Source organism: Sphaeramia orbicularis, chromosome 12 (genome assembly GCF_902148855.1).
Source record: "Sphaeramia orbicularis chromosome 12, fSphaOr1.1, whole genome shotgun sequence".
Classification (NCBI taxonomy): Eukaryota; Metazoa; Chordata; class Actinopteri; order Kurtiformes; family Apogonidae; genus Sphaeramia; species Sphaeramia orbicularis.
Genome location: NC_043968.1, coordinates 26,619,964 through 26,637,447, shown reverse-complemented (window position 1 = coordinate 26,637,447; position 17,484 = coordinate 26,619,964). Strand labels below are relative to the sequence as shown.

Here is a 17,484-nt window from a genome sequence, read left to right as displayed (position 1 = left end):
TTTCATTGAATCACATTTAGTTTTGTTGCAGAACATGCAGAACAGATCATTTTTTACATCCATTGGTGCATTTATTTTTCAACAAGGTCTGGTCTGGTTCAGGTCTGGACTCTGTTGTGGCCAATTCATGTGTGAAAAGGATGTCTCATGCTCCAGAACCATGCTTTCACAATTTGATGCAGTAGCTCCTTTTACACAGCACTTCTTTTACAGGAATATTTCACCTTTATTCCGGAACGACATCTGTGTAAACAAAATGGTGGATCATTTGGTCCCACCTTTATCATGGCTTTGTAACGCCTCTGAAGGTAGTAATAGAACCGTGATAAAGGTGGAATCATGATTCTGGAACGCTATGTAAAAGGAACACCTCTCGTTCCATGCTGAGGTGTTTTAAAAAGGAGCGCAGGCCGTGTACAGTAAATAAACATATCAAAGCGACCAGAAAGATGTTGAATAGGGGAGATGCAGAGATCTACCAGCTGTTGTCACTTCGGGTGGAGGACTGTATCCATGCTAACATTTGTGGAATGGTGAAAGACAGCCAGACTCTGGAGAGGTTAGCAATACCGCTATGCTCAAGCTATTTCCGACGAGCAAGTTATACATCACACAATACACTGTGCTGCATCACCGCCCCTTTGATTCCTGAACGCAGGTCCACTGTGTAAAAGTCCAGCCTGTCTCAGCTCTGTTACTCCTTTGGCTTGGCTGTGGAAATCAGTCAATGATGGCAAAAAGGTGGAATCATCATCTCATCTTTTTCCAGGATCTCTGTGTAAAAGTGGCTCGTCACTCACTATATCATGTATTTGATGGAAGGTTTTTACATATTTGCTGCGTTAAATCCAGGTATGGACTTTTTTTAGGGGGCAGGCTGAGTACAAAACAGTATGGAGAGTATCAGTACCAAGTAAATGACTATTCACAGATTTAATGGTTGTAGCTGGTTGGATTTATTTATTTATTTTTTTGTCACTTTTTGACATTTGTATATCATCTATTCTAGATTTTTCCACGTTTTGTACACAGATAAGATCATAATAATGGTTTAAAATAGTCAGATTTTTTTTTTCTCTTTTTCCCACCCCAAAGAGCACCCAAGTGCTCTGTAAACAAAGATAAAATCCTCATGTATATGAAAATAAAGGTTCATGAATTAAATGGATGCTCCACTAACAAAATCTGTGTAAGACACATAATCATCTTCACCTTGGTTAAGTCTTTCTACTATGTCATTTGAATGAATTCCCAAACACTTTAGTGCACAGACATAAATGGTCAGGAAACTGCCATACTTTCTCTTATTGTTCTCTTATTCTCTGAACTCTCAGGGAAAAAAACAAACCAAGTGTATATCGAAGCAAACAACAGAGGTGAATTCATTGTGCTGCTCTAAACAATGAAATAATTAAATCCTGAAAGGTTACTTTAACAGAGAGCGGTTCCAAAAACATAAAGAAATACTTTTAAGTGTTGTAAACACCTCAGCTCAAATCACATGAACCTTTATTGTGTTTGGGGAGATGTAAAGATCTCAATGATACTTCAGAACATGAGCAAGTGGCACTATTTTGCACAACTTTTCTGTATTGGATTAACCCATAAAGACCCAAACAACCACTGGCGACCAACAACATCTACTAATTTAAAATATTTAATAACTGTTGATCCATTAATCCTATCAATTCAAGTAAATAATTGGTATAAAATGTAGTTTGTCATCTTGTCATGGTCATCAGATATGACCCCTTTGGACGTTCGGAGGCTCCGTAGTTACCATGGAAACACCATCATCTTCTACAACATTGATTCACCAGTAAAGCCCATGGAGTTGGATCAATGACAGTGGATGGAGACACTTGTTTTTGCATTCAATCTTGGCTGAAAAAGTCACTTTTTCTTCCATTTTCTCTGTTTTAACATAACATTGAATTTACTCTGAGTTTTCATCAATATCTAAATAAAATATAGGAAAGTAAATGTAAGAAAATAAATTATTTAAAAGTGAAAAATGCAAAATACAGAGGATAATATCATAATAAATGGTGATCAATCACTTAAGAAAGGTTAAACAGAGAGAACATTTTATTTGGGAACTGACATAAAGGTAGCACAGGGTCTTTATGGGTTAATAGAAACAGAAAAGCATGTCTGTGATTTAGGTGAGGTCTTGAAATTGTGAAATGAGAATTCTAAATGTGTGATTGGATGGTGTTGAGGGGCATCAATGCGACATCAGCTGAGATGTAGTGATGGGTCATATTTAATTTCTCATATGTGTCTTGGCCATTAGTTTTTTTTTGTATTCTGCCTCTGAACATGACGACAGAAAGTCTTGATCAGAATTGCTTTTGCTTATGTTCAAGGTTACTGGACAGAGAGTGCAGCGTATGTGCCAGTGCTTCAGAGAACGTTCCCCGTTGTGCTCGCACAGCTCGGCTCTAACCACTGTCACAAACGACGCACAGTAAACAAAGCTGTTTTCTACTAAACAATAGCTGCATGGAAAAGTAATTAACGATCTGTACTCCTTTTTGTACAAATCTCAACTCATTCCTAATTAGCAGGATTTTTTCCCTCTCCTTGAAAACATCAAATCAGTTAATTATGTCGAGGCAAAATAGACTGTTTGTGGTGTCACTTATTTATTAGTAATCTTTGGTGCTCGGAGAGTGGCTGGAGCAGACAATGCAATGAGTAAATGAAAGGGAGTCTGTGTCACAGCGGGGTTAATGAAACACTAGCTTGGGAAGATAAATAAAAAGTGAATGATTTACCAAAAAAATTGACCAGTCCAGATATCTTGGAAACACACACATATATGCACACATGTAGACAGAGACGAGGACACAACAAAGTGTTTGAACACGAGCGCACAAACACACACATAACCACTGTCGTGCTACCTAATTGCAACACAGACAATGGAGGATATTCCTTGAACTATTCCTCTCGAATCAGTTATTAGCAAAATAGTCTGATTAAAATCAATCTGAAAAGAGAAAGAGTCGTAAAATGTCTGAAATAGCTCCGTGAACAATCTGCTCGTGCCAACATGTGACATGACTGTGTCTGTTAGTGGCAGAAGGAGACAGACATGGATGACATCCAGTAACCAGGTTCATGTCTGACGGTTATGTCAGTATGTTTCCATGAATGTTGCTATGATTAGGTCAATACTACAGTGTTCTGTTTATATGCTACTGAAGTCACAAAAGTCTCCAAAGCACAGTAATAAAGATTACATTTACATGAACACTAATATTCCAGTCTATCCCTTTCCAAAAAAGACAGTATTCCAAATAAGCTGTTTACATATAGTAGCCAATGAAAATGAATATTCCTCTAATGTTCCTGTTTACATGCTACTGTGCTTATCCCATGAAAATAATGCTTTTTCAAAGTTTTCCACTCGTGGCAAATGTTCCACCTCCATGTCTTGTTCATTTAACCTCCTAAGACCCAGTTATGGGTTTTCTGCCCATGTTTGTGGACAAGAGTTTTATAGCTTTATTAAATAAATAAATAAATAAATAAATAAATAAATAAATACAAACAAAACAAAACTGTCCTCCGCAAAGGACATTCCATTAAAAAAACGTATCTGAAAAAACTGTTGCCTCATGATGTTTCCAATATGTTTACAATTTTTAATGAAATAATAATATAACTATTATTTCATTAAAAAAGCCAAAAAATGTCCTCTCCTGACATTTCCTTGGTCTCGGGAGGTTAAACACCTTCCAGAAACAGGTTGGCTTTTGGATATTTGCTCTGTTTCTATAAACCTGTTGATATCCTCTGTTCTAATGTTTAATGTTTATCTGTCGGTGTGTTTTTCCTTCCAAGAAATGTGAACCAGAGATGATTTTTGTCTGTCATGGCCTGTGGGTTACAACCTGCAGTAGAACACACAAATTAGATTCATCCTCCAAATGCGCTCTGTACATTTCCAAAGACTTGTCATAAAACCAGAACAATGTTGGCACATATCCCACATGTCTGAATCAGAAAATGCTCCATTTATAAAAATGTCTAATTCAGGATATCCCAATAGAATATGTCGTTGATATGGCATCTGTCAAATTCAGAATGATAGTGAAATAATTGTGTGCATGTAAATGTACTCATTGTTTAAGGACAATAATACATTTGCTTGATGTTTCTCCACTTCTTAATCCAATACAGTGTGACTATTATAATTACATTTTTCTCATTTTTACACATTTGTTAGCAGATTAAAGGTAAAATAATGATATCTTACTCCAACTTTGATCAGATTTATCCAGATTTTTCCATCATTCTCACAAAATTTACAACAAAAATTGATTTTTAAGAGTGTAGAATGTATAGAAATAATAAGGAAAAAAGAACAGGAACAATCAGATACACTTGATGTGTACCTTTTACCGACCTTGTGAACTCCGTAATACTACTGTAATCTATAGCCACTTTTACACAGAGATCCTGGAAAAAAAGGTGAGGTGGTGATCCCCCCCTTTTTGCAACCACTGACCGATTTCCACAGCCAAGCCAGAGTAATAACAGAGGTGAGACAGGCTGGACTTCTACACAGTGGACCTGCGTTCCCAAATCAAAGGGGTGGTGACACAGTGCAGCGTTTAGTGTGACGTATAATTTGCGTGTCGGAAATACCCTGAGCATAGCGGTGTTGGTTCTCAAAACAACAATGGAGGATGAACAGAGCGCAACGATGTTTATTTTAGCAGAGCACAAATGTTAGCATGGATAGAGTCCTCTGCCCGAAGTGACAACAGCTGGTGGATCTCGGCGTCTCCTCAGTTCGACATCTTTCTGGTCGCGTTGATAGGTTTATTTACTGTACATGACCTCATTTTTAAATCCTTCCGGCGTAGGGGTCACACACAATACGTCATCAAAACAACACACCTTGGTTACAGAACATGGAGGTGTTCCTTTTACATAGCGTTCCAAAATCATGATTCCACCTTCATCACGGCTCTATTACTACCTCCAGAGGAGTTACAGCGGTGGGACCAAATGATCCACCATTTCATTTACACAGACGTCATTCTGAAATAAAGGTGAAATATTCCTGTAAAAGAAGTGCTGTGGAAAAGGTGGCTAATGTTTCTCTGAGGGTAGAGGCCGACTGAAGTACGTTTGATGATGTCCATATTTAAAGAAGCAATGTATCAGTAGCTGCTTTTCCATTGACCCTCAAATTGCGCAAAAAAATTTATCTAATGTAAAAACGACAATTTCGCCAAAAGTCTCATTTTTCGATTAAAAGTTTTTGCGCTGGCAAGAGGTGGTTTTTGGGTGTATGGTATGTATGGTATATCACGCAAAACTGTAATGGAAAGACCTTTTTTCGCAACTAGTCAGGTGAATTAAAAAAAACGATGTTGACGTACGTTACAACAAGCGAAGAAGAAGAAGAAACATGTCGCAGTATGTGTGGACACACCAGGAAACCCAATCATTTTTAAAATTTAGTACGAGATAGAGGGGTAATATACAGGGTGTCCCATAAGTCTCCATACATAGGAAAAATAAACGTTTCTTGACATAAACCATTTTTATTTATATAATATTCTCTATATGACTGCCATTTTGTCGGGAACACATTTCAATGCGTGTCCTCCACTGCTGAAGAACTATAAAGAAGAAATATAAAGAAATACATGTTAGAACCATATGTATTATGTCTCTTATGTATGGAGACTTATGGGACACCCTGTATAACAATAATGAATATATCTGTAAATCAACACCATATTTACGTTCATTACCATGTTTATGGAATGAATTCTAGTGTCATCTCGCGATAATAGATAAACAAATCATTGCATTTGTGATTTAATGGAAAAACCGACAATACGCACTTCTATTTTTTTGACATTTAGTAAATATCGGTAAAGTTTTGCACAGATGTCCAATGGAAAAGAGAGTAGTATCTCTGACCACTACAAAAGCAAATGACTAATTTACAGCTTTTTTTCCTGACATAAGTGACTGGACAAGCTAAAGGTTGACTCCCTATCAATTTATATGAGAGAGTTACAGAAGAGCAGATCATTCTTAACATGGAAATAAAGCCGATTATCACTTGGAGACTCCTTGAGCTTTGTTCTTAACCCCAGGAGCTGATGTTCTCTCTCTACCTCTCCATCCCACTCTTCTCCTCTGTTACTATCTCTCACCCCCTTTCCCATTCTTTCCATCCTCTAACCCCCCCCCCCCCCATTCCCTCCTTTCTCCCCCACCTCAAAGCTGTCAGGATGTTGCCTCCTTCGGTCTGAGGCTGAATGGGGGGATTTGGCAGCGTTCCCCTCTCCTCGCTTGCTGCAGCCGTTTTTAAAAGCACACATGTTTATGCACCAAATCTCTGCACTTTGTGTTTCACCACGTCAAGGCACAAGCTCAACCCTGGATTGATGCGCCCTGGCAGCCCTCTGTGTACTTGCTCTGAGCGAGAAGGGGGGACGGCACAGAACAGAAGAAAAGAAAGCGAGCACGAGGAAATCTAAAGTGAAGAGGAAATGATTTTCTGATTTTCTACATGGGCTTTGTGGTCCTGGAAGCCTGTTTATGTGTGCGAGTGTGTATATGTGTGTTTTTAAGTCCATCGCAGAGAACAAGAGGAGAGGAGATTGTGCTATCCACTGCCTGAGGGCTATGCTGAGCCTATATATTTAAGCCTTCACTGTTCCTTGCTTAACAATAACGCCTACTAGTTTTAATTTAATTCTGTCATTTTTTTCACTAAATAATCCACTTTCATTTTCTATTTTGCAGCCAGAGAAATAAATCTAATCTTATCGCATGGCAGACTGGGTGTGAAGGTTTGTTGCTTAGAGTTTTTTTTTTTTTTTTTTCCTTAGCTTTTTTTTTTTTTTTTTCCCTTTTTCACCATCAAGACCATTTGTGATTTGTGACGGGGAACAATGATGGGAGAAGTGACTGAAGAGTTGATGTGGAGTTTACAGGTTTAAAAGGTAAAGGATGGGAAGACCTGAGAAAAAGTATGGCGGATTTGACAGTGTGTCTTGGTGATTCATAGCTAAAGAAGATGTCATAGTAAGTCAGGAACAGAGTGAAGCACAGGGGAAATAATGAAAAAGAACAGTGTTGGTTGAGGTACGAGGCTACTTGCCAGCTGGCCTAAGGGAACTCCAGCTGTGGTGAGCTTCCTAAACATCTTACCACCTCAGCGGCCTCCGTTGACCAGCGTGCAGCCTGCACCCACACACGGTCATTACCAGACCACAACTCACCACCTTTATATAGAAGCCAGTTACATCAGATTTCAATATTAGTTCAACATGTAGCCAGTTTAAAAAGCCCGCAGTTGTGCTTGTGCGCTGCTGCTTTGACTTCGCACCAAAATACACTTGCACAGACACATGCCGTATTAACTGGTTTAAAAACTCTTCCCTTATGTGTGTTTAACAGAAGCCAAATAGGGCAAAATGGTTGAATAACACTGGTCTAGTAATTTTCAATCTGCTTCAGAGATAAAATGTGCTGAATCTTACATTGATAAGAAAAACAGGAAAACAAATTACAGAAGTTCTGGTACGTTAATATTTTCAAGATATATGACAAAAAAGTTATTATGTATATTTATATAATAGATGTATAAATCCTACACTAGATGGAATCTGAAAAGTCAGTGTATTCTAATGTGCAGAAGTAGGACTTGTACCTCAGAGGAACATCCCTTTTTGAGTAAAAGCACCAAACCTGGGGGGATAGAGCTTTTTCTATTGCTGCTCCAACCCTCTGGAACTCCCTCCCACCTACCATCCGACACTGCTCCGACCTCAACACCTTCAAATTCCTTTTAAAAACTCACTTATTTAAGATTGCTTTTAATGTTTTGCACCTGCTTTTACCTGTTTTTAACGTATTTGGTTTCTGTCTATCATTGGCTTTTATCTGCTTTATGTAAAATGTCTTTGAGTTCCATGAAAAACGCTACACAAATAAAATGTATTATTACCATTATTATTATTGTTATTATTATTATTAAAACCTTTCATTAATTCATAGAATCTAAACTTTCACCCTAACACTGTACCTTGAAAACTACAGCCGATTGCCACTTTTGGATGAATTTTTCTTTATTGTGACTCAAATTTGGTAAAGTTTCTTTTGCTTGTAGACCAGTGTAATTAGCCTGACTGAAAAAGTGAGGTCACGTAGAATAGGGAAGGCTCCTTGCACTTTGGTGTAAGTTTTTCTGTTTGTGTTCAGACTATGGCAGCATACATTTTTAGAAACAAAAAAATAAATGATCAGTTCAGTAAACTTCCATCCTTTGTGTGTACATGCTAAGTAAGGAGGACTGCTGTAAGCTTTATCTCCCTCAGATTCTATTCTTAGCACTTCCATCCATGATCCATGTTTGCCCACAGGAACATGATCAGAGCACTGTGGCTTTGACCCTTGACCTTTACTATTGGCTTCTTATAATGTTGGCGCTTGTGGAGTTGTTGACATTTATCCTGCTGTTGGTCTCCTTGACCCCCTCTGCTCTGCTGCTTCAAGCCTTAAATATATCTATAAAACACTGTGCAGTATGTGGTCCTATATTTACATTACATACATTAGATGGCATTGTCTGCGCCGGCCTTCATTGCATTGGTCCACATGCGGAGCCACCTTATGTTGTTGTGCAAAACAAGCATATCAAATCTTGATTTTTATCTCAACATACAGTGTTCTGTTTTGCATTTTTGAGTTTGCGTGTCTGCCGTGGCAACCCCCGTTACCGCTGCCACGGCAAACCCTTCACCTCCCCCCTTCCAAGCCCTTCTTTTCTCACTGTGGGAACACACTGGCACACAGATGGTTAAGCCCACCCTTGTGATGAGTGGGAAGGGTGGGAGGTGCTGCAGATGGCACAGAGGGCATCGCCAATCAGCCTACATGCACACACACACACACACATACACATCCACTCAGACAGAAAGTAAGAAAGACTGGTGTAAAAGCAGCAAGAGAGATACTAGAGGATGGATGGACGAAAGGTGTAGGTGGGTGTTTGAGGCCTGTGCCCCGGGTGAATCGAGTGCTATGTACATGTGATGGTTGGCATCGGTCTAGTGTGTCGCACAAAGCCTTGGCATCAAGCTGGCACCTCTGCCCACGCCGTGCCACACTGAGAGGCACCACGGGGCCTGCCAGAGGGCCCTGGCAGCACAGTGCATGTGTCCCTGACTTCATCTACATCTGAGAACATGTCTAGAGGTGTGTGCATGTATAAAAAAGCCACGTAAATCGTGTCAGAATGTGTGTTTATTTTGCGTCATGGATTGGTGATAGGGACATTTTTAGAAGTACAATATATCATGCTGCTCTTTAAGGTATGTGTAGCTAAGTGTGCACATGATGTGACCCTTCCAAACACAACACAACACACACATATAAAACAAGTACACACACACACACACACCGGTACCCCGTCTCATTAGGAAGACCCTACTCTATGTCTCTAATGGCTAAGCCTTTGATATGCAATGACGACTAATTCCCTCCTGTGTTCCACTCTCTGCAGACAGCGCAGTCATTAGACCACGGACACGGACACATACACAAACACACACTGTTGTGTTTGAGCAGGAATCTAATCACTTAACCCGTCCAGAGGTTCTGATTCTCATCTGTCTTCACCTTACTTTATGAATTGTCTACCGGGGGACTCACTCCCCTTACTTGTAATGTAAATAGAACAATATTTACATAAAAACATTTGAATTTATCATTAAAAATCTTTCTTCTTGATGTGGAATTCATCCTTCTGCTCTTTAAGGCAATAAGGTGATGCCTAATTTGCTCGTTGCACTGTTTGTCTTGTATGCATAAGTTATTCTGCTATCCATCTCGGACTGTAATGAGGGAGAAAAACACAAACATTTAAATGCACCTACTTTTACTTCAACACACACAACTACCTTTTGTTTGTGTAAATATTGCACTTGTGTTTTCTGTGACATGAGCCTGAAATCCTAATAGTGATAATCTGGCCTTTCTATACCGTGGCATTTTATTCTTTCGAAACATGTCAAGTGCTGAAAATATTGTGTTTCTCAAGCAGCGGTTCATTATGTACATAAAAACCCGAAAGCGTAACATTGTAAAAAAAACAAAACAAAACAAAACAAACTTTCTCTGCAGTTTCCTCTCTTACCTACCTGTTCTTATCATTTCTTCCTTATCACTGGTCGCCCTTCTATTACTGCGTCCTCGGTTCTGTCACTACTTATTGATTTTCTCTGTGCTATTTCTCCTCTCATCTCTCTTCAATGTCCAACCCGGTCTTCCCTTTATCCCTACATCCTCAAACACATTAACCTTAACCTGGTACAATAGCGCTGGTGTCCTTCTGTCCTTTTCCTTCTCTTTTATTTCCCTACTCGATAATCTCTTCCTTTATTTCAGTTTTTTCTGATTTTTCGTATGCGCCTTCTCATTCTCACCCCTTCCCTCCCTCCTCTACCGAACCCTACTCCTGTTATCACTCTATTATTGAGTCCTGAGTACATTCTGTAGTTATTAACCTGGTGGACAGCCTCACCCCTTCTGACCCCAGCCTGCTAATACAGCTTATGTGCACTCAAACTCTGCTGACTCTATCCACCACCCTCCCTGTTCATGTCTGCCTTTTCTTAACCTCTTTTTATACATCCTTGCTAATAACTCTCTCAGTGTGGATGTCTGTGACAGTGCTTATGGCCCTGTCCAGACCTTTAACAACTATCCTGAGATATCCAAATACAAGTGTTCAGCTGTAAGTGCGTCTGCTCACACCAGCCCATAGAGCGCGGTGCCAGATGTGCCTCCAATGATCACTTCTGATCAGATCTAAAATTCCCGCTTGATATGCAAATAAATAAACTCATCTACAGCCTACAACACAGCGCATGCGTTCATTTGAAGTTGAACAAACTGTCTCTGTAGTGTTTCTTTGCAAAAACAATTTAACTTCGCTGTTTGAAGGCACAAGGCTGCAGCTTTTAAGGTGGAATGTTTTCTGCTTACTCACAGCATGAGGGGACACTGTGAATGTGAATGTCAATATGACAACTATGACCATTCTATTTGTATTTATTGGCTCCTCTACTTGACATATGCTTCAGTAATAATTAAACCTTCAGCCACTTAAAATGTGTATGAATTTCTGCTGGTTTATGTGAACTGTGGATATGTATTTCCTCACAGAGAAGGAAATGGTGAAATCAAAAACACTCTAAGATGATACAGATGGTGTGAAAGGCAGATCACAGCAGATGAATGTTTAGTCAGTGCATTCGAGGCCACATACCTGTTCAGACTACTAGATAATGTTGACAAATGCGTCCCAGATCACTTCCGAATGCGACCTGAAGGATGAGATTGGAATGCATCTTGAAATATGTCCTGAGTGTGTTATGACTTTGCATTAGAGCTGTCTGCATGTGATTGGATTTACCAGGACTGATGTTAATGCAGGGTCTGAAAAAGGCCTATGTTCCTGTGGAGGAACTAGTGGAAGTATTTGCCTGGGTGTGCACAGGCACTGGAAGAGCTGAAAAAATCAAGAATGACTTAGCATAAAATTGAGATTTCATAAAATACATTTGTTGAAATGTTATCTAAGTGTTGGAAGAAACTAAGCATCAGATTTTACACAAAAGCACACTTATTGCAGCACGTCTAAATAAATGGTTTGATAGAACGACCACAGGCATCTTTCCATGTGAGCAGCTGATCATTGTACAAATAAGGCGATGCTGGGTCTGTTGACTAGTTAGAATGAGTCAGAAGGGGCTGCTATTAGGAGAAAGGCTTTGTTTGATACTGACAACAGGCCTGGAAATGTGGCTATTAAAGTCTGACACGAGTAATGGTTGCCACAGTTACCACATATCACCATTGCATCAGTAGGTGAAGGTGAGAAGCCAAGGCTCTGGTCAGCTGAGGGGCGCTGCTTTGTGATGGATTCGGAAGTCGGAGAGTAAGCAAACTGGATCTTGACGACAGGGTAACTGTTAACCTTAGCCTGATCTTAAAGCAGCGTTTGACTTTCGTCACACATTTTTTGTTGAAATATGTAAAACCCCAGTGATATCCTAATTATCACTGATCTATTAGTCTTTCTGTGCTTACACACTTGAATCACGTCCCTCACGGTGAACAACTTTGAGGATGACTCCATCATAAACACAGTCTGCTTGTTTCCATAACAAACCCAAACGTCACTTGGGCCTTTTAAGAAATTCTGTCGCGAGGTACATTGCGGGAACGGGAATTCCACACAGCAGGAATTTTGCTGTCTCTTTCTAAGTGCTGAACCCAAATGTGGCCTTTACCTCCATTCACCGACTATACCCATTCTTTAATACAACCCCAGTGGACTGGATCATTTTATGCTGTAACGATCTGACTCGTTTTTTTGCCAAATCTGTGAGAAACTGCTTTCGCTTGGTCGCCATTCCCACAATGCGCTTTGTGACAAAATTTCCGAAAAGGTCTGAGGGATGTTTCAGTTTGTTATCTAAACAAGCGGACTGTGTTTATGTCATCTTCAAAGTTGTTCACTGCGAGGGAAGTGATTCAGGGGCATAAGCACAGACAGACTAATGGATTAGAGATACTTAGGCGATCACTGTGGTTTTACTCATTTGAACAAAAGTTTGTGATGAAAGTCATATGTTGCTTTAAAATACAACTATTCACACATTTATTAAACAAGTGCTTTTTTAAAGGACTTAAGTTTTATTTGTTTAATTTATATTTTTATTTTTCATTCACTTATTTATTACCTCTGTCAAAGAGGTTAAGTGATAACACTTAAAAAAGAGCACAAGCTGCTTACTCTGTAGCAGTGGATAACTTGAGGCTATATGAGGTTTAACAGGGTAAAAGCTAAAACTAAATCTTAGAGCTAATATATCTTTCCTCGACAGCAGAATCCCCCAGCTAGTTTTTTTGCAAGCTGAGAGTAAAGTGCAATTTCACAAGTGCACAATTTCATCTTTTTTTCCTCTAATCTTTTTGTTGACTTTCTTTATTACAGTTAAATTTAAAAATATTTTATTTAAATGGTTGAATATTACATATTTGCCTCAATGGGTTTTACAATCGGAAGAGTAGATTAAGTTGGAGTGAGGACAAACTCAATCAAAAAACCTTTAATGAAAAATAAAGCTTACTTTACTTATATTGCCAAAAAGTGGCAAGAATAGGTTTGTTCTATGGGAACATCAAAGCATGGTGATATAGAGCTACACCTCTGCCATGCTGGACCGAAAACTGTAAAAAAAAAACCAAAACAGGTCTGTTTTTTGCTTATTCACTCCTTGTTAGAACTAAGACATTTGTTGCCATGGTAACAGTCAGTTGACTAACCAGCATCGCCAAGTGATGAAAACAAGGAAAATGCAGGTTGTAGATTGTGGTTTGTTTATTGTTAAATAATACTGTGGTACAATAACAAAAGATTATTGGCGCTGGGGGAACTCTGCACTTTGAGTCTCCTTGTATTTTATTTACTGCATGTTTTAATTTGATTTTATGTGAGTAATTAATTTTCAAAGGTGGATATTATACTACGCATCCAAAACTGTCGGATTGAACTTTCCCAGGAGTAGCAGTCTCACCCATCGCTGACTGTTCAATACCGACAGTGTAGACGTCTTAGTAAGCACTAAGACAGTGGTTGTGTCAGTGCTTAGTGTATGACACAGGGTGAATGATGCTGAAGCAGCATGTATCAGTGTGTATTCAGGTGCATGTGTTTATGTGCAGTCTGTATCTACATGTATGAATGTACAGCACATGCGTGTATTCACAACACTGGGCTGCAGTGTAGCGAGTGAATGCATTAAAAGGGCTGTCGGGGAGCCCAGCTTGCTCATTGCCCGAGATAATGAGGATGTTTTCTGTCTTGAGTTCAATCAGCGCTCCCAGTTCTCTGAGATGGGAGAGCCTAGCAGATGCATGGCACGTAGCAGATGTGTGCTATTGGAGTGACATCTGAAAGTAAAACTCTAGAGCCTTTTTACGACATTGTGTGCTGCTGTTTAGATGCTCACGATTTCCTGGCGCCGAGCTACGGTGACAACGGCAACTCAGGGAACAAGAAAAGGCAGAAAAGAAAGAGGGGAGAGAAAAGGAAAAAGGCGAGGAGAAAAAGGGAAGAAATCTTTGGCAAGGGCCTCATCTTTGAAGTGATTTGGAGAGAGATGACATGCAAAATTAGAGAGTAGCGTTTCGCCCTCTTCACTTTGACTACACATTAAACGCAACAGGGGGAAATTTTCCCCACAAAGATAAATGGTGCGGGGGGCACGCTGTGGTCCCCAAACAACACAGATTACCTTGTCTGCACGCTTTCAGAATCTGTTAGGATTTCAGGCTGTTTGATTAAAGTTTAGTTCCTTTTTTCCCAGATTCAGGTACATGCAACTTTCCAACTATTCAGTTCCAACTTTTCAAAAGCCTAACTGTAGAAAAAGTCCTTTACTCTTCAATCATATCTCAACCAATCAAAAAACGGTCCTCAGCCAAAAGTACTTAAAAGCAAGATATATAAAAAAAAAAACATTTTTTTTGTGTACAAAAGGCAAGATATCTGAAAGAATAAATGGCTAGGATTTATACATGGATTTCTTTCATTGTATGCTATCTAACAGGGAAAATGTTTAATTGTACCAGTAGTGCTTCTCTGGCACACAATCATAGACTGTGCGGTTGCTAAGTAGAGCCATGTTCAGATCCTATACGTTTGTCCTTTCATCCTCAGAGGGTAGTGTATGGCACTAAATCAGAGTCATACAGTTTTCTTATTCTTTGCTGTAAAAACAACTGCTATTTACTATATATTGTGGTGCGGGTTTAACAGAGGTCAGATCAACATGACAGTTTCAGCAGTAATTACTTCTCAACAAGATGCTTAAGTAGGCTGTTTCTTACAATACCACGCAACACTTTCCTCTGTTTGGACTTAAGAGCTATGAAAAGACAGTACAGACTGCATGGAAGCAGAATATGTGAATAATAAGAAAAGCATTTATTACCATGAGAGCACATGGAGGTATTCAATAAGCATCTGGACTCTTAAGTTAAGACTGGTTTAGCCATAAAGATGAAGTGTGTGAGTCACTAAAGAATCCTATTGTTCTCTGAAGAACCACGAGGCACCACAACTTATTTGTCAAAGCAGAGGAAATATTCATTTATAAAAAGGCACCGCTAACCGCCATGAATTACCTCAAGCCAAAAATATCCAGAAAGAGTAAAAAAAAATTGTCACAAGACCAAGATCCAAGACAAAAACAGGCTTCTATGCATTGAGCTAATTTAGTATGTGTAGGTGAGTGTTTAACAGATCAGCGACCAGACTTCACGAACATAAGAGCATTCCTCATTTACACAAGCACATACGGATATTTTTTTTGGTGCTTGAGACCATTGCACTGTGCGACCATAGATAGTGTGAGGCTGATCTAGAGGGAGTTTTATTGTTGTGCCCACGGGAGCAGATGTCGCTGGCACTTACTCAATACTTTCTCTCATTCTCTCTCTGTTTGCTCCCTCGCTGTGTTGCTCCCTCTTTCCATCTCCATGTCTGTTTTTCTATCTGTCTCTCCCTTTTCTGTTGCGACCAGATGGAGAGATGCTCTGCTCCAAACCTTTTCTCACTTAGGATCACAATGCTCTGAGTCATGTGATCTAGCCTGCTATCTCCTTCCTCTCTCGGTCTGTTTCTCTTTGTCTCTGTCTGTCCATAAGAGCTTGCTCTCCCTCTTTCTCAGTGTCCTTTTCCCCCTGACAAAAGCAGACAAAGGCCTTTCATTTCTCCTAGCCTGCCTGTGCTCTGTGTGTTTGTACTGTACCAAACTAGGCTCCCTCTCTCATTGTATTCCCTCGTTCACTTTGCAAAGAAGGTGTCTAGGGGCCCCGGGGCCCCTGTACTGAGACAAGGGGCCTGCCTCAGCCCAGTGAGGGAGGTGGTGGGGGTGGGTAGGGCTGGCATGGTGAGTGAGAGAACGAGGAGAAGAAGAAAGAGCAAAAGCGACAGAGTATATTATTTCATTAAGTGCTTTGGAGCTCGGCAGGGATTGGGGAGTAAAACCTTGCAGCTCTGTTTGTGACAAGGGCACGACCTCCCGCAACCTGGGAACTCTATCCACACATCGCGCTGCTTTCATCTGATCCTGGGGGTGTGTGAGAGCTCTCAGTCACTGGCGCTGGCTGGCTCGCTGAGGGCGCTAAGCTTTTTAGTCAGGGCCCACTGAACGCAGGAAAAGGTGGCGAGGGATAGAGGAGGGAGGGAAGGTAGAGTGACTAGTGTGAGGGGTGGCGTAGGGGGCGGGGGGCAGGGTAGGTAAGGAGAGGGGGCTTTGCCCAAGCCCCGGTAAAACAGAATTGGGCATTGTCGCTGAGCAGAGCAGAGCAGAGCTAGCCCATTCTGTTGATCTGAGCAGGATCCCGGAGAAAACAAAACTGCATTGTTCCCCGCAGATGGAAGCCAGTGTCTCCTGGGTAACAGCATTAATCTCCCCTTTTCTCCTGCTTCCTCTCTTGTCGGGGCCATAATCGGTGGGCTCCTTTCAGCAGCCGAGCCAGCCTCAAAGCCCAGGCTCCTAACTAGCCTCCTAATTAGCTGCAATTACAATGAAGACAACATGATGAGATAATAGAAATTTGCAAAATAATGACATACCACGGGAAAATATTCCTCCTCCCCAAGCACCATTTTTTTCCCTCCGGGAGAGGCACAATGGAGAGCCGGGGCCCTTTTCTGAAAGCGGGGAGCTCAGAAAAAATGGTGGCGCATTATGTGGCATAGAACCCTATTGTCTGCCTTCTGGTTGCTTCAATCAACAGGCCATTGTCTGGCTGCTTAAATCAAAATGACTCAAATATGGGCTCCGTAATGATGCCCTCTCAGCATCGCATACTGAACAGAGAGGAGAGGAGAGGAGAGGAGAGAAGAGGAGAGGAGAGGAGAGGAGAGGAGAGGAGAGGAGAGGAGAGAAGAGGAGAGGAGAGGAGAGGAGAGGAGAGGAGAGGAGAGGAGAGGAGAGGAGAGGAGAGGAGAGGAGAGGAGAGGAGAGGAGAGGAGAGGAGAGGAGAGAGGAGAGAGGAGAGAGGAGAGAGGAGAGAGGAGAGGAGCATCATCAAATATCTCGATTTAAGTCAAACGAATGTGAAGAACACAACAAGGAGTGAATGGGTGAACACAAAAGTGATGAATTGATGAGTTCTTGCAAACACTTTCTTATGGCCTTCTTAAATTAAACTAGAGGGGAAATGCTGCTCTCTAAAACTGAACCTGAACAAGAGAAAGCTAGAAGGAGAGATGCAGAAGCACAGAAGGAAGGGAGGAGGGAGGAGACAGAGGTAGACAGCAGGTGGTAGTCATGCACAGAGCAACATTTTTAGCAACTCTGATCAGCAACAACCAACTAGGAGTTTCCTTAGCCTAGGTAATTTCCCTACACA

At 40.6% G+C, this 17,484-nt stretch overlaps 1 protein-coding gene across 1 annotated transcript in view; it reads right to left on the bottom strand.

Annotated features, from left to right (window-relative positions):
* sox5 (SRY-box transcription factor 5) overlaps nucleotides 1-17,484 on the bottom strand; it is a 208,446-nt gene that overhangs the window by 91,391 nt on the left and 99,571 nt on the right.